Raw genomic sequence first — 18,600 nt, forward strand, 5'->3', positions numbered from 1 at the left:
TCACTAAGCAGAAACTCCAGCAGGAACACGTACTAGAACAATAGCTATGTTCCAAGGTGCACACTTCCTGCAAATGTGTGTAGCTGAGAACATTAAAAATCAGCTGGAATTCTTGGTTTATGTCCGGATCACCTTAGTGGGTCTTGCAAAAATCTTCTTTATTCTAGAGTGTGATAGCAAGGGAACAGAAAAAGTTGGGGTTTGCTCACACCTGCTTCAACAGTCAGCTTTCTTAACAGCAGGAAGTGACCACATTAGGTTCAGTACACAAGAGTGGCAGTTACACTAGCTTTAATCATTGAATATATGTTCATGAGACTCTTGTCCTTATCCAGCAAAATCAAACAATACCCAGTGCCAAAGACCATTCAGGGTATAGAATTCCATTCAGTTTGTAGCAACTCTGATGTCATGATCAGAAAATAGCAATTGCAGTATAAACCAATTAAAAAGACGTGTTGGAGGATGCCACCCTGACATATATTAGCTGTTTTGAGGGATCTCTATTTCATATCCTGAAACACTTTGTTTGCCTCCAAATGAATCGGCGCTGCCATGTTTAGGGGTCCCACTCTCCCAAATTTTGGGATTAGGGGCAAGTGAACAGAATAAAGGAAAGTCTAGACCTCATCCAGGATTCTTTCTTTCCTATTGATCACTGATGATGAGAGGGGGGAAAAAAATACTGTAGTGGTAAGTGGCACAAAAGCATGGATGGATAGAGAAGCTGCTAGCCCTGCAGTGAATAAGCCGCACGCAGTGGCTTCTCACTGAGTGGTATGTTTCCAGGAGTGGCAGCTCCCAGTTGAAAATACAGACCTAGGAAAAAGATGATTTGCAGGCAGCATTTAACTGAAACATTAAGCAGAGAAACTGATGATTCTATGCTGCAAAGATCTTTTCCTAATTGCACTCCTGCAGTTCCAGCAAAATCGTGCCCTTTCTACTGGTACCACACTAACCAAGTTCAGATCTGGACCAAACCTTTTCAAGATTTGTGGATGTTTTAATTCTAGGGGGTTAGACTGAGTTGTTATAAAGATGGCCAGGCGTGTAGTTTGGATCAAATTCTGAACTTCTGCAAAGTTTGGGCTTGTTTAGAGACTAGGTTTTAGTTTGGGACTATTTCCAGCTAGCGCATTTTCTGCAGCATTGGCCATTCCTGCAAATTGGCCCACAAACTTTCTGAGAAGAAGTGTTAGTGGGTCTGGAGCCAATGCACTGAAATATCAAAAGAGGGGTAAATGTGTATTGCTGCTATTCAGCTTCCACAATGATAGGAGACAGTATAATAATACTACTACTAGCTTAAAGGAAGTTTCTTTGCACTACTTTTATTCAAAGAAAGCTATTTGTCCTGCACTTGAGGCAATACAGCTGTGCCTACTAAATATCTTGGCTGCTCCTCTCCAGTATCTGTTGTGAAAGACTTCATTTCCACAGGGAATGTGGTCAGAAACAGAAATCTAAAAATGTTGAAAACTCCGTTGTAAAGTTAATGTATTTTCAGCTACAAAATATGCTAACACTAAGATTCAGGGAGTGTTCAGTGTTTAAGCTGAATTCCTGCTTGTATAAGGCAATCAGAAAACTTGGCTAAAATTAGGGCAGAATCCGGACTTTTGGGGAATTCTTTCACATGCAATGGTCTCCAAACCTCTTTAAGTTCACTCATCATAGATACAGTATACCGGAAAACCCTTAAGCCCAGATTTTTCAAACTGAATTTCTGAACCTCTGTTTAATTGAGTGTGTGAGAGCTTCAGTGAGAAGGGTATTCTATTTTCCTCCAATTTTATGAAAGTTTTGAGTTTTCCTAAACCTTCATAACATTTAGGCATCTCTGTAATGGAATTTATAGGATAAATTGTCTACTTCACATTGTTCCTTCTTATCTATAGGTCTGTTCTGGCTAAGAACATGAAGCAATGAACAAAGCATGAATCCACAGTAGCTGTGCAGCTGGTAGAGAAGAGATAGTAGGGAAGTAAGCAATTCTGTCTGCTGCACATGTGTGGTGCCTGAATAGCTCTTGATCTGTATGGAGATTAGGTCCCAGAAACTAATGAACCAATCACTGTGTGTGTGATGCAATATGGAGTAAAAAGCATGTGCAGCAGTCTATTTTAGAATGTGTATGTGTGTGTGTGTGTGTGTGTGTGTGTATATATATAAGCTGATTAATGACCTTTGTATTTTGGATGTGTGGTATGCCCTATACCCACTCGCTTCATGTGAGTCTGCTTACTCTGTGTAGTTTGATTATATGCCAATAAAGAAACCTCAATGATGAGTTTGGAGTCAAGCTGAGTTTTTGGGACATGAGTGGATAAGGTCTTGGAAGCCATCCCATCATAGGTCTCAGAGGCTACCCCAACTGAATCACGACTGCACCATCCTGGTATAATAATAGTAGTAATTTGTCATGCCAATTGTTTGCCTTACACTGCTTGCCTCGAGAGAGGAATGTGTACTGTGATGGAACAACTGTGGGACTGGTAGTTCCCAAGTGGTGGAAGGAAAGGGCTGGAAAGCTATTACATGGCAACTGTAACCTTCTGCACTCTACTCTTTTTGACCTCTGTTCTCTGGCTTTAACCATGATTTTGGTCTCCCTTCCTCTAAGTAGCCAAAGGGAGAACTTGAGCAAAAGTTACTTATCAGAATTGAAGAATAAAAATACAGTAACATGTTCATTCAGTGGGTGTTTCCAATGTACTGCGTGAGAAATTAACCTAAACTGCTCTCTGCAAACCTTCTTTTTGGGTACCTATATGTGACGGTGTCTGGCACTGTGTGAACATCTAAGACCGAGCTCTTAAGAGAGAGAGAACCTCTTTCTTAGGCAACAGGAAATAGATAGTTCATACTGCCTTTTTATTCCAAAGGGAGTGATCTAGTTAAGGTAGGATGTTCCCCTGCAGGATACTACAGCACTGTAGCCTTTAAAATTTTTTGGCTAAAGTGTTCTCCTTAGAATACCTCTTCAATTCACGTAGCTTACATAAATATTTAACTTGTACTGATGCTACTCATAATCTGTTTAGAATGCTGCTGTACTATTTACATATAGAGGAAAGCCATAAGCCTACTTGTCCAAATAGTTTAAAGCAAGGGAGATGCTGCTTTTTAGCACCTTGCATAAATATTTGTAAAACCTATAAATCCTAGATAACTTTGTCTCCCTTTAAAGATATTTACTACTTCCTAAAACCTTTCTCCAAAATGTCCTTTATTTTTTGTTACTGCATTAGAAGAGCTTGACCTTCACTGTGAAATGTATTTGTACGTCCTTGATGACTCTGGGCAGTACTGTGATTTATGAACTCTGTCCACCTGATGCTATACAGGTGACCCAGTCTAAGATCTGTTTTCAAAAATCCCTACTGTATGAAACAAAGCAAATTACAGCAACTCAGGACAAGTAAGTAAGTTGTCTTCAGTCTACACATAATCTATATGGTTTAGTTTACAATATATAGAAATCTGAACCCATCTTTACTTTTGTGTTTTTGCTGTGATAACAAGCTGTATTTATATTATAACATTTAAAAATCTAGTATTTCTACAGTACAATGGAGACTTATTCTGGCTGAGACAAATATTTAAAGAAGTTGTATTTTATTTAGCTAAACTGTATATGAAACATTTGTTTTTGGAATGAAATTTCATAATTTTACTTGTCACACGTTGGTGTCTACAGTGTGAAATGTATACAATTTCACAACAAAATCTATAGTGAGTTTCTGGTTTTGCTGGCGAGGTGCCAAAAGGAATTTTGCTAGGTTGTTCTATTAAAACTACATAGCTCAGTGCACCCAGGGTAAATGGCAAAATTCCTAAAGGGACTTTAAAGATGCCAGGATTTCACCCCTACTTCTATTAAGAAAACATTAGTACCATCTCCATAGTTCAATTTTTCAGTGAAAACAAAGTTTAAATCCCATTGTTAGACACACACACTAATTCTGATCGCTATCAAAAGTACACCACTTATTCCTCTGCTTATTCCTAGGAGTAGTAGACTCTGCTAGCATAACTCGGACCTCAGTAGAGTTATACAGGCAGACAAGGTTTTGTGAAAGTCAGATTTTTAAAGTTTTTAGGGCAGGTGTGTAATGCATTTGGGGATCCCTCTCTCTTACAAATGACTTAGTTTCAACAACTCAAGCTTCCAGCAGAAATATTGAAGGTCTAAACAAATTTTAACCCATCGGGTAGTCTTTCAGCTGTGTGTATATTTAAGTTATTAGCACTATTCTTTAGTTAATGTCTGTCACAGACACTGACATAGAAAATATTAGCCAGAATGGAAGCTGATGTAGAAAATATGACATGCAGCATTGACATGTAGACTATCATACATAGGCTCTTTTTCCAGTCTGGGGCAGCTCTCAAGAAGAGAGTTCCAGAAGAAGGTGCCTGCCCAACAAAGCTCCAAGTTCCTCAGAATCAGGAGGTGAAGTCCTGGCCCCACTAAGTGGGAGTTTTGCCATTGACTTCAGTCCAGAATGTCACCCAGGTTCTCCACTCCACAGGGCAGGCACTTTTCCCAGCAACACATTCACGTACAAGAGGGGAACCTTGTTGCTGTGGATCTTCTGAAATCCAGTGTTCACCCTAGGAGATGCATAGGAGTGGGGAGCCTAATGCCACACAACCAAAATTATGTGCCTGGTGCATAAAGTTTTATAGGAAAACTACTACTGGCCTGACATAGCAGAAAACATTATATGCCAAGCAATAGTTTGCTGTGCCAACTTGACTTAAATTTTCTTGTCTTCTTATCTATTAAAAAAGAAACCCATAATTCTTGCACACAAGCGTTGCTAATTTAAAGTTAAAGTGGGTAAAATAATTAATGTGATTGTTATGTGAGGTTCTGACTGGAACAGTCTCCTAACAGGAGTTGTGGTGGCAAACAATTAGTTTTAAGAGAGAGAGCTGGACAAATTTGAGTGGGATTATAGGGTTGCTTGTGATGGAGGGGGGCAGAGCTCAGCAGCCCTGGGAGTCCATTCCAGTTTGTCTTATGTGCCTAAAAAATCCCATGTTTCAGTACTTCAGCCGGTCACCTGAGTCAGGGAGGGATATTCTTTTCTCCCGCCCCCCATCCCCTCCCGCCCGCAAGTATTCTGCTTGGGTTTTTGTTTGTCTCCTTCTGAAGTATCAAGGATGACCATGACTGGAAATGAGACACTGGATGGGGTGACCAGTGCTCTGAGGTGGTACTGGTAGTACTCTTTGGCTGGCTGGTTCTTGCTCACATGCTTCAGGTGTAAAAGATTGCCATATGTGAGGTTGGGAAGGAGTTTTCCACCTGGTCAGGTTGGCAGTGACCTGGGGTTTTTTGCATTCTTCTGCAGGATGGGGCCCGGGTCACTTGCCAGGATTATCTGGGTAGATTTCGGTTAAAATGTTTCCTGCCTTTGCACTGACATCAGGTACCAGTAAATCTTGGTCCTTCCTATTCTCTGCTGGTGGCACACAACAGTTAGTCTCCTGAGCACTGTAATGCTGGGTTTAGTGTGCAGGTCTAATGTGTTGGTGGTCTGGGATATACCAGAGGCTAGACTAGATGATCTGGAGGTCCCTTCCAGGGGAGTGTTCAGAAATATTTTTCCATGGTCTGTACTGGCAATCCCTGTGGAGCTATCCCTGCTGCAGCTGTTGGCCTCATTGCCTCCCCTGCAGAGTCCATGCCATGATCAGCCCCTGCTTTCCAGCACAGCTCGCCCAAGTGCAGAGTCACTCCCTATCCCTGAGAGATGACCTGGGCTGCTGAAAGCCAGCTCAGGCTGGCCAGGCCCCAGAGGGTTGGATCCTTGCTGCAGGATCTGGCTTCATGGAGTAGCAAGGAGGAGCAGCACTGACTGCCACACGGTCCACTCAGGGTTAGTCCAGTGGCCCCTCCATCACGAGAGCTGTGGATCCAAAACAGAGTGAGTGATGTGACCCCTGTAACTCCGGTTTCACCCTATAGCCGCTCTGAGGCCAAACCTGAGCAGCAGTGTGACCCCCATGCATCAGGTCACAATGCTACTCACTCAGTTTTGGCCCCGCCAGCCCCTGTCGTGATGGAGGGCCAGCAGGGTCAAACCTGAGTGGGCAGTGGGGTAACCAGTGTTGCTGCTCCTCACTGCTGCCAGGTGTATGCACTGTGCCTAATGAATGTGTGGCGGAGAGTGCTAGCAGTCCTTTCTGGCCTCAAACGCGGACTCTGTTGGGTGCTCAGGATTTGGTCCAACGGGTGAATGTAGCTGAACCACTTCGTAATAGTGACCATAATGTAATTAAATTTAACATGCTGCGGGGGATGGGGGGATGAAGAGAATACCAAAGAAACTTGCACAGTAGCATTTCACTTCAAAAAGGGGAATTACACAAAAAAGAGGAGGCTGGTTAAACAGAAATTTTAAAGGAACAGTTACAAGAGTAAAATAGCTGCATGGAAACTTTTTAAAAACAACATAATAGAGGCTTAAATTAACTGTATATCTTAAGTGTAAAAAAATAAAAAAAAAATGAGGACCAAAAAAAGCCCTACTCTGACTAAACAGAGAAGGGGTGATTAGAGGCAAGAAGGCATCCTTTAAAAATTGGAAGTCAAATTTTAGCAAGGAAAATAGAAAGGAGCATAAATCTGTCAAGTTAAGTGTAAAAGTATGAGAGGTCAAAAAAGAATTTGAAAAGCGTCTTGCAAAAGATACAAACTAATAATAAAAAATTGTAAGGTACATCAGAAGCAGGAATGCTGCCAAACAATCAGTAGGGCCAGTGGACAGTCGAGGTGCTAAAGAAGCATTCAAGGAAGACCAAGCTGTTGCAGAAAAACTAAATTAATTATTTGTATTGGTCTTAACTACAAAGGGAGGTTCTCACACCTGAGCCATTCTTTTCAGTCCCGGACTGATGTCAATAGAGATGTTTTGGAATAAATTCATAAATTAAACAGTAAACACCAGGACCAGATGGTATTCACCCAAGAGATTTGAAAGAACTCAAATATGAAATTGCGGAATTCCTAACTGTGGTATGTGGCTTAAATCGGCCTCTGTATCAGATGATGGTTACGGCCAGTAAGCCTAACTTCAAATTGGTTGAAACTATAGTCGAGAACAGAAAACTCAGACCTATAGACAGGGCCCTACCAAATTCCTGGTTCATCTTCATAAATTTCACATCATAACATTGAAACTGTGAAATTCAATATTTAAGATATATTTAAATCTTAAATTACACGGTTGTTTGTAACAAAACGTGACGATGTATTTTAAAATGGCAAAATATAAACATGTAAAGCCCTTGACTCAGCATTTCTCAAACTGGGGGTCCTGACCGAAAAGGGGGTCACGGTATTGTCACCCTTCTTCCACACTGCCTTTAAGCTGGGTGTCTGGAGAGCAGTGGCTACTGGCCGGGTGCCCAGCTCTGAAGGCAGTACCACCACTAGCAGCAGCACAGAAGTAAGGGTGGCAATATCGTGACCCCCTTCCCATATAATAGCCTTGCAACCCCCTTTTGGGTCTGGACCCCCAGTTTGAGAAATGCTGCATACTTTTACCCTATAATATAGAGTTAAAGTACACTAAGGACCAGATTTCAGAGTCTGAGACAAGTTTTTCACGGCCGTGAATTTGGTGGTGCCCTACATATAGATGAACGCTATGCTGGAGAAGAGTCCATGTGGCTTTTGTAAAGGGAAATGATGATGCACCAATATATCCGAATTCTTTGAGGGAGTTTACAAACATGTGGACAAGGATGATCCAGTGGATATAGTGTACTGGGACTTTTAGAAAGCCTTTGACAAGGTCCATCACCAAAGGCTCTTAAACAAAGTAAGGAGTCCCGGGTTAAGAGGAAAGGTCCTCTCATGGATCAGTAACTGGTTAAAAGATAAGAAACAAAGGATAAGAATAAATAGTCAGTTTTCACAGTGGAGAGAGGTAAATAATGCGGTCCTCCAAGGCTCTGTCCTGGGACCAGTGCTGTTCAACATATTCATAAATGATCTGGAAAAAAGGTAAACAGTGAGGTGACAAAGTTTGCAGATGATTCTAAATGACTCAAGATAGTTAAGTCAAAAGCAGACTGCAAAGCGTTAAAGGGATCTCATAAAACTAGGTGACTGAACAAGAAAATGGCAGATGAACTTCAGTATTGATTAATGTATAGTGGAAAAAATAACTGTACATAATAAAGGATAGGGTCTGAATTAGCTATTGCCACACAAGAAAGAAATCTTGGAGTCTTTGTGGATAGTTCTTTGAAAACATCTGCTCAATGTGCAGCAGCAGTTAAAAAAAGCTATCAATGTTAGGAACCATTAGGAAAGGGATAGAAAATGAGACAGAAAATATAATGCCACTATATAAATGCATACTATGCACATACCTTGAATACTGCATGTGGTTCGGGTTGCCTCATCTGAAAAAAAAGATGTATGAGAATTGGAAAAAGTACAGAGAAGGGCAACAAAAATGATTAGGGCTATGAAATAGCTTCCATATGAGGAAAGATTTAAAAAGACTGGAACTGTTCACATTGGAAAAGAGATGACTAAAGGGGGGATATGATAGAGGTCTATAAAATCATGAATGGTGTGGAGTAAGTAAATAGGGAAATGTTGTTTACACCTTCACATAACACAAGAATCAGGAGTCATCCAATGAAAGTAATAGGCAGCAGGTTTAAAACCAATCTAAGGAAGCACTACTTCACATGCTGGACAGTCAACCTGTGGAACTCATTGCCCAGGGATGTTGTAAAGACCAGAAGTATAACTGGATTTAAAAAAAAAAGTTTGTGTATGGGGTGGAAGTTTGTGTATGGTCGCTATTAGCCAAGATGATCAGGAATGCAATCCTATGCGCTAGCTGTCCATCAATCTCTGACTGCCAGAAGCTGGAACTGGATGACGGGGATGGATCACTTGATAAATTACCCTGTTCTGCTCGTTCCCTCTGAAGCATCTGGCACCAGCTGCGATCGGAAGATGGACCATTGGTCAAACCCAGTATGGCCATTCTTATGTTCTCAGCACATCTGAAAATCAGGCAGGTGCCTAAGTATGGATTTAAGAGTGCAACTTTAGGCTACTATGTTTTAAAATCCTGGCTTACAGTATCACCATTACAAAACCTTAAGCACTAAACTGTCAAGGTAATTTACATAAATACCATATTAGCCTTACAGTTCATACATTCAGCTGACATTACTGACATGTGCAAACTCGCCTTATACATTTCAGTAACCTTAACTGTGTCCCCGTTTCCATGTATTTGTAAACTTCTTGAACAAATGGGAGGAGTAGCAGATGGAAATGAGGTTATCTGCATCGGAGGCAGAAGGCTGGTGGAGGGTGAGGCACTTATCGGAAAGCAAGGGTAGGGATGAAGGCAGGGCCTGGATTAAGGGAAATGTCACTATCAGTGAAGAGAAGGAGCAGGAAGTTGGGGATGAGTGAGATTTATGGAAGTAAGGGAGAAGGGGGCAGAGCAGAGGAATCTGCGGGTGAGCAAAATATGATTGATCTTGAGGGAGGGAGATGTAAGAAGGCAAGCCACAGAGAGGTTTATACCAAGTGGAAGACCCATAAGAGCATGGAAAGGTAGGAGGCTGTGAGGAGGATAACAAAGAACATGGTAAACTCTGAGGAAAATTTCTTTCAGAGGAACTAATCAATCACATTACACCATAAACCTAGCTAGCAGATTTCTATTGTGATCAGATGTAAAAATCAGAGAGGTGGTGGTTGTTAACTCCAAAGGTGATCCAGACTGGTTCAAAGTAATTTCCAGACTACACAGGTCTGCTCTGGAAATCCCAATACCTTCTCCAAGATCTGGGCACCTACCATTTTTTTTAGGAGGAATTCTTCCTAAGTGCCAAGTGTCCAATGAATTAATCCTTATACAGAGAGGAGAGAAGATGAAAGGTCTGGTTTTCCTTGTGAGATCTGATCAGTTGACATGAAAGAGAAGAGGAAACAACTAAGCATGAGAATCAGTTCTACATAGCTAGCAAATCTGCTAAACAGGCATGTATTTATATGCTGTGAATAGTCCTATCAATATAAATACATTCATAATTTCTTTCCAGTCTACTCTTTCATGCACAGAAGCTCTGCTTAACTTTCAGAGATGTTTAATTACAGTAAAAGGATTAAAAAGTGATTTGTTCTGTAGCTGTTGCTCTGTAAAGTAAATGCTCACAAAATGTCTATAAATTCTACTGAATATAAAGCAGAACCAGTTGTAGCCCTGCTCCAGGAAGCCTGCCAGATCCTTCTCTCTTCTGCATTGTCTGAGGCAGGAAAGCTAAACGTATTCTAGTTTGTCAAACTTCCCAAAGTGCTGCTATGTATTTTGTTGCATAATATCATGTTTAAGCCAGTCTCAGCCACTGGTGTGTGAGGAGGGGATAGGAGAAAAGTTCTGTGTAAGAGTAACGGAGAAATATTACTTTCTATTTGGAACATATATCCAGACTTTTACTATACAGGCCACCATGTTTAAACTTGGGTGCCTACAGTTAGTTAAATAAAAATGGCCTGATTTTTCCAAGGGATTGAGAGTATCAGCACTGAAGTTAATGGAAGGTACAGATACACATTGCCTCTAAAATTCAGGTTCCTTATGCAGTTACCTCAATTTGGATGTCTAACTTTAGGCAGCCAAGTTTGAAAATGTTGGACTTAGTCTACCAGCAATGGAAACATTCACTGTGCCTCTCTTGAACTACTGCTACTTTACAAGGAAAGTATCAGTACCCAGTTACTACAGTGATAAGAGTCCATACAAAACCTTAAGTTAGATGTAAAGTTAGAAATAACTTTGTACAGCAGCCTTCAGTACTCCACTTGTGATCATGGCTACCAGACAGTTTAATGGGCTGCTGTCAAGATAAAAAACAATATTTTAAAATATTTTTATCCAAGACCAGAAGGAGACCACTGCGATCATCCAGTCTGACCTCCTATAAAACACAGGCCCCACAGAGCTTCCCCAAAATTATTCCTTTTGAACTAGAGTATGTCTTGGATTGGGGGGAGGGGGGAATCTAATCTTGATTTTAAAATTGCTAGTGTTGAACACTCCACCTCAACCCTTGTAGTTAGTTTCAATGGTTAATTACCCTCACTGTTAAAAACTCGCACCTTCTTTCCAGTTTGAATTTGTCTAGCTTCACCTTCCATTGCTTGGATTGTGATAACTTTCTCTGATAGTTTGAAGAGCCCATTATCAAATATTTGCTCCCCAAGTAGATACTTATAGACTGGGGATCAAATCATTTCTTAACCTTCTCTTTGTTAAACTAAGTAGATAGACTCAAGCAGCTCAATCATTATAGGGCATGTTTTCTAATCCTTTAATCATTCTCACGTCTCTCTCTCTCTCTCTCTCTCTGAACTTTCTCCAATTTATCAACATCCTTCTTGAATTGTGGGCACCTGAATTTGACACACTATTCCAGCAGTGGTCACACCAGGGCCAAATACAGAGGGTAAACTATAACCTTTACTTCTACTTGAGATTTCCCTCTTTATGCATCTAAGGAACACATTAGCCTTTTTGGCTATAGTGTCAAACTAAAGGCTCATGTTCAGCTGATTATCCACCACAAACCCCAAATCTTTTGTCACTGCTTCCCAGAATACAGCCCCCTTATCCTGAAAGTATAGCCCATATTCTTTTTTCCTAGATGTATATATTTACATTTAGCCATATTAAAAGGCATATTGTTTGCTTACACCCTTCTTTCTAAGAAATCTGGATTGCTTAGAATCAGTCACTTGTCCTCTTCGTTATTTACCACTCCCCTAATCTTTGTGTCTTCTGCAAACTTCATAAGTGATGACTTTACATTTTCTTTTGGGTCATTGATAAAAATGTTAAATAGCACAGGGCCAAGAACAGCTCCCTGTGGGACACCACTAAAATCATACCCACTCGATGATGAATCCCATTCACAATTACATTTTGAGACCTATGGTTTTTAATCCATTTAATGTGGTCCATGTTCATTTTGTATGTCTAGATTTTTAAATCAAAATGTCTTGTGGTACCAAGTCAAATGCCTTACAGAAGTCTTATGTATATTGCATCAAAACTATTCCCTTTATCAACCAAACTTGTAATCTCGTTTTTAAAAAAGATAGCAAGTTAAACAGGATCTATTTGCTATGAACCAAGGTTGATTGTCCTTAATTATATTGCTCTCCGTTAGTTCTTTATTAACTGAGTCCCATATCAGAGGCTCCGTTATGTTGCCTGGGATCAATGTCAGACTGATAGGCCTATAATTACTGGGTGGTCCCCTTTACCTTTTTTAAGTATTTGCACAACATTTAAAAAAAATTCTTTCAATTTTAACAATATTAAAAATCTACCTTAACTTTCACCCTTTAGGATATTAATTGTGCATTACATTAACATGGACAGGAAAATGAACCCGCTTTGTTTTGTTATCAGTTTGATTAGTTTTACTTCCTTCAAATGCCTTGACTAGCACAGTGCTTCTGTGGCTTTGGGTTTGCAGGACCATGTATAAATTACAAATGTTTTAACTGAAATATTTTTTAAAAACATAAAATTATCTTAGTCTGCTCAGTAAAACCTGCTTTCCCTATCCTCGGAAAATAAACAAGAATAGGCAAATCGTCTGTTTTGGCTTTGGTAATGTATTTGAATGCAAGTTTCAGGTTGGCAGAAACTTTACCACCAACCTATAAAACAGGGTTCATTAGGAAGTTTTAGGACTAGATTCTGACTGGGACCACATACCCATGTAAGTGAATAGGAGGGAGTCAGGACTCTTCCTTTTACCCCTTGGGCAAGCTATTTGGACCTTGGGTCCAAGATGTAGAAGTTGCACCTTTCCTGTAGCACATGTGAGCAGAGAGATGCAGAGAATAGGCTGAGTGTTGCCATCTCTCCCCCAATGCACTGGCCAGCAAGCAACATATTATTGCGCTCTCTCAGCATGTCAGAGCAAGAGAGAATCGGGGAGAACTGTGCCTGAGATGGCTATATCGGTGTCCCGGTGCCTCCTGGTGCTTAAGGCTGTACCCAAAGACGCAATCTGGCTTTTAACTACAGCAGCTGAACCAAACCAGTGTAATTAAGATTAGGAAGAAAGTCCCATTAGCAAAAATTTTACCTTGCTACAACAAATTTGTACAAACCCATTTTAACAGCCTATTGCAGGAGCCAACCTGACCCTGTAGTATCCTAAAACTGAATAGAAAGATGTTGTATTGAATTCAGCATATGATCAAATCAGCTATGTGCTGATCAGCCATAGTATGTGATTCCTTCCAATAATGGCCAGGTGATAGTGTATCTGTCAGTTAACTGTATGCTGCTATTGAATTGCAAAAGGACAAGACATATTAGGGTCCATAAACCTAAGATGAGAAGTATAGACTAAGATGATGTACAACCACAAGAGGATGAGCCCACCAATGACTTCTTAGAAGTAGGTGACATTTTTAAAGAGATGTAGGAATGATTTTAGCCTCTTGCTATATGTTAACTCAAAGTAGCTATCTGTCCAGTGATTGATGTGTAATGAGAGACTTGACAGTCCCAAAAAGGGAGAAGAGACAATGACAGGAAGAGAGAAAAATTAGGGATGGGAGAATATTGTGGAACTGGAGGCTTTCCAGATGATGTGAATGGTTTCTGGATTTGCAACCCTCTTAGAGTTTGCATCACCTTTTCCTGTAATTTAAACCATGTTTTTGGTGGGTTTTTTTTATGGATTATTCAATGGTTCCCCAGCTAAAAGGAAGTGTGTACTATGTGTTAAGAGTAGAACAGAAGAATATCTAGGTGAGTATATTGCATCTGTTTTTTTCATTAGCATTTTTCTTTGTTTAAACAGTCTCTCTGAAGTGAGGCATGATGCTTCTCATATTTGAATTAGGATTTAATCTCAAACCCATGGTGATTTGAGTTGATTAGGCAAACAAAGCGTGGCCTTTTCCCTATCAAGACTATCGTGAACCTACTTGTGTGGGGTGTAGTGCAATTCTGAGCTTCATGAAAGCACAGTCAGGGACCATGTATGGAAACAGATGTCTTCAAGGATGAACAAGTATTTTTAAATAAAATAAGTATTTTTGAGCCATTTTCTGGGCGTGACTTTCTGGTCAAAAAATTATGTAAGATGTGGCAGTGTCAGAACCCAAGAGAAGAGAAAATGATGCCCCTAATGGGTTGAGGAGCCTGAAGAGAAAAGTCAGTGTTTAGAATGTTATAATCAAAATATTTCATTTAGAGTTCTTTTTATGATGGTTAAGCCATTATTAAAGCAGGAAGGGAAGACTATTTTACTCTCCCCCACAGAATTCTCATATTGCCACATTGATTTTTGTTTGGCAAGATGGCTGCCCTCACCTCACCCAGAGGCTGAGAAATGCCATTTTTAACTTAAAAATGTATTCATGGTGACAAGTGATGTGAACTTTCACATGGCGTGGCAGAGCAGAATGGGTAGTCTCTTTTTTCACCAGAGCAAATCTTCTGGTTTGACAAAATAACTTAAAGGCCAACACCACTGGCATGAAAACAACCACCTGCAACTGATCTGAAACCAGTTTGTAAGGAAATAGACCCAAAATGGCTGGTAAGCAGTCTTGCAGGTTCTATCATGTTTCATAAAGCAAGGAGGAGAAGGGGTGAAAATTTGTTAAAAGAGGAGGAAAAAAATAGGACCTAGATATTGAACTAGTGGTGTTTTTTGACTCCTTAATAGGGTAGCAAGATCTATTCAATTTGCTTTCAGAGAAACATGTTTGTTTGAATTTCCATCTCTTAGTGTTTTTCACTTGTTACTTCTGGTAACCAGATTCCTTACTAAGTACCGTTTGGACTCCCTTTGTATTTTCTCCACTAGTTCTAGTTCCTCTTCCTTTATATTCCTAAGCACTTCCAGACATTAGCCACCAGGTGTCACAAGTACTCATGCAGTGCCAATATCCCACTACTGAAAAGAGAATTCCATAAAATTTGTTCTATAGTGCCAGATTGCGTTTCTCCTTAAATGATTTTGTAACCCATCTTCTTTATATGCAGCATTTGACTTTGTTTCTCCAGGAGAAGGGAAGAGAAGCAGTGGGGAGGAGACATGGGTCTGTGTCTTTGCACATGTGCAGACAGCAGGGCAGAGTAACTCAGACACAGAAACCACCAGATATTGCCAGTACCTGTTCTGAGGCTGTGTAGGAAGTTTTTGATTGTGAGGAACCCCAACTGGTAGGTCTTCATATTTTAGTCACCCTCTGAGAGCTGAGCTAATCAGAGAACAAAAGGGTACCGGGGGGGGGGGGGAATAAATAAAGGAGTTAAAAACCACTCTGTACTCAGGTTTCAGAGTAGCAGCCATGTTAGTCTGTATCTGCAAAAAGAAAAGGAGTACTTGTGGCACCTTAGAGACAAATTTATTTGAGCATAAGCTTTCGTGAGCTACAGCTCACTTTATCGGATGCATACAGTAGAAAATACAGTGGGGAGATTTTATATATACTCTGTACTCAGTGGCCGGTTGATACAGGACCAAGCATTGTGTTTGCTGTGAAGGCTGGGTCCCAATCCATGTACCAATCTGGATACAGGTTACAGAGGTCTGTCATCAGCTGAGAAGACCAGTCAGCTCGCTGTGGAGATGCCTGTGTTTGCTGACATTCTGAAGTTTTTTGAAAGGATGAAGAGATGCTGCCATTTCTCAAGCTCTGAAGAGTCCAGGTGTCTCTCACTCCATAGTATGCTCACACTATAAAGGCTCAGAAATCATCTCAGAGAAGATCAGAGGGGAATGTATGTTGATGTATGTGCTGAAGTATAGAACTTTATGTTGCAACCTTATATTTGAATGTCTGTAACAAAAACAAAAGGGCAAGTTTGTAAAAACACCAGTAAATTTACTGATCTGAGAGATTATTCATTGTTTTCCAGGCACAATTTACAATACCTTATACTGTACTATTGACTATGTGGTTTTGTGTTCATTAAACTACTTTTTTACCAAGAAAGGGTATGTTGCTCCATCTTTGAAATTGACAGGGAAGATAATGTCTATTAGGGTTTTACATACAATAACCTTGATTTTTAACTCTGTGTGCTGCTTCCTGAAGAGTCCTACAAAGGCAGATCTCTGGCCTGTGCTTCTGCAAAGAGTTAAGCTGAGGTGCTTGGAAAAATGGGAGCGTAATACATTATGCAGAATATTTTTGACAGCATTCTCCCTCTTTCCCTCTTTCCCGCCCCCCCCCCCCCCCCGCCTTTTACATATGCCCTGTATTGAGAGCAGATGTAAGGAGCATTCATCACTCCTGCATAGGGGCTGGGAAGAATTGCAGCCCCCCATAGTCTGAGGCAGAATGGCTCCCAGTGTTTCAACAAGGACAGCGTGGTTCTGTACCACCTGAACTATGGGCTGGGCCCAATGGTACAAAACAACCCATAAAGAGTAGGAGGAAGAGAGGTAGAAAATAAGCCATTGTTGTTCTAGTGAAGAATAAAAGTTTTCTCTCTCTCTCTATCTTATTCATCATCTTTCACAATAGCTTTGGGTGAATCTTTGAAGTGGTCTCAGGTATAAAGCATCCTTCCTAAGCAGTACTGGTCACTGAGGCCTCTTGTTTTTGAAAACTTCTCCTAGGTCAATGGAAACTATTGAATGCACTGGAGAAATTGAAGCGAAGAGTTGAAATGTTTTTTGTTACCTCTTGAAATGCAGTGTGTGCCATAAATCCCCAATAAATGTTAGAAACAAGCTTCTGCTTGGTCCTCTTCAGGCTACACTGATGACCAGCACGTTGGCTGAGAAACACATCCGAGATTATCCTATAGTTATGCATGTATGTATATATGCATGCATGCATACAAACAGCCTATTAAAAGAATGTTAAGGTCGCAAAGCTAAGCACTCGAAAGTTAGGAAATATTGGAATCAAGGTTGTCCATGCAGCCTTAGATTTGACTCTCTTTTTTGTGCATATATACTATGACTATTAAGGTCTTGTCCTACATTGCTGTGTTAGAAATAGAATCCAGCTCTCTTGGGATAGTCCCAGTGTGTTACCACAGAGAATAGTGCCGCTGTTACAACCCTGTCTCATTTGCTGCCCTTCCTGTGCACTGAACGAAGGGGGTATCCCATAGAAATAGTATGTGATCATGTAATAAAAGATTCTATCATGAGGCATAGGCACAAAGGGGCCAATTAAGATGGCAATGGATAACACTAAATTCTGGTCTTTCCTGATTTTGAGTGCTTGATTTTGCAACCTTAACATTCTTTTAATATAGTTTTTTTGTATACAACTTCTTAGAAAACTGAAAAATTAGAATTTTTCATCATGTAATCGTATTGATCCCCGTGTGAATTATCATTAGTGTTTGAACACAGCACTTTTAGATCCGCAGTGCACACTCCTATGGCTTGAATTAAAGGAGTAGCTGATAATTATTACAATAGTCACCCACATGTTCTATCTATTGCTGTGGTATCTAAATGCATATCTAGGGGAAATCAAAGTCGCTAAAAGGTCTTACCATAGCTAGACAACGATATGAAAGGATTTGAAAATACAAGAAAAGCCTCTTTTATAGGGCACTAGGAAATAGCTAATGCTATTAGTTGTCTTACGGCATTTTTGAATGTTTCAAACCTACTGAAATTTTGTCAAACTTTGATTTTTGCATGCACATTCTTACTGCATAGTTATCAAATGCAGGCTGCTATACTTCGCTTTAGTGTGTGTCAGAATGTTTTTGCTGTTACTCAGGGTTACCGTTCCAGGCAAGGAAAGATTAAGCGTTCTGTTTTTACAGACATAATTTTTGAAATTCTGTCATGTGGAACTCTGGTAGATGGTTGGCATCTAGCTTCAAGCTGGTCAAATCTAAACAGGGGCTCGATGTCTTGGCAGTTGTTGCATGTTAAATATGATCTATGGAATTTGATTAGGGTCAAATCAGTGCGCATAACAGTAACGACTGTGGCTGTTGACCCGTCATGCAACAGGTGTGTTTGGCTTCAAAGCTGTGATCCAGTCTTGTTTCTGCCAGCGAATAAAATAATTCAGTTTTCTTGTCAGCATTCCTGTGTGTCAGATACCTATTACAATGAGACTGGAGTCTCATTACACATATTGTGTCCAGCTCATCCAGTGTATCTGTAGTGCAGAGGAGGGATAACTAATTTTTTTGTTCATGTCTGTCCATTTCAGGTGTCAGTTTCAGTAGTTTCTACACTGTATTTGTACCTTAAATTCTTCTTCTCCTTTTGGCTTAAGTATGCCTTTCTTCATTTAAAGAATAATTTCAATTAATCTCCCTCACTCTCTTGAATCATAGTTTGGTTCCTTTCAAACAAGTAACTTGTCCTCCCTTACTAGTCACAAAGCCATCAGATTTAGGCTTTGGTACTTTTATTTTCAGATCAAAGTTTTTTCTAACTGGAATCAGGGTTAGGCTATGTGCTTGTAAGGTTTCTTTCACCAGCTGTCATCTTATCTAACTTATCTCCTTGGAGTACTATCACCAGTAGTATTGTCTCCATCCACAGTGAGTGAAAATTAAGTCTGTA

General features: G+C 40.2%; 1 protein-coding gene across 5 annotated transcripts in view; it reads left to right on the forward strand.

Annotated features, from left to right (window-relative positions):
• The window catches only part of LNX1 (ligand of numb-protein X 1), a 364,589-nt gene that overhangs the window by 129,838 nt on the left and 216,151 nt on the right, over nt 1–18,600 (forward strand). Inside the window, exon 1 of one of the 5 annotated variants that reach the window (XM_073342028.1) lies at nt 15,190–15,263. The exons of the other annotated variants lie outside the window; for them this stretch is intronic. The gene's annotated coding sequence lies outside the window, so the exon portion shown is untranslated. Of the gene's footprint in view, nt 1–15,189; nt 15,264–18,600 lie in introns of those variants that run through there. 5 annotated transcript variants of the gene reach the window in all.

The sequence above is a fragment of the Lepidochelys kempii genome, chromosome 4 (assembly GCF_965140265.1).
Source record: "Lepidochelys kempii isolate rLepKem1 chromosome 4, rLepKem1.hap2, whole genome shotgun sequence".
NCBI lineage: Eukaryota > Metazoa > Chordata > Testudines > Cheloniidae > Lepidochelys > Lepidochelys kempii.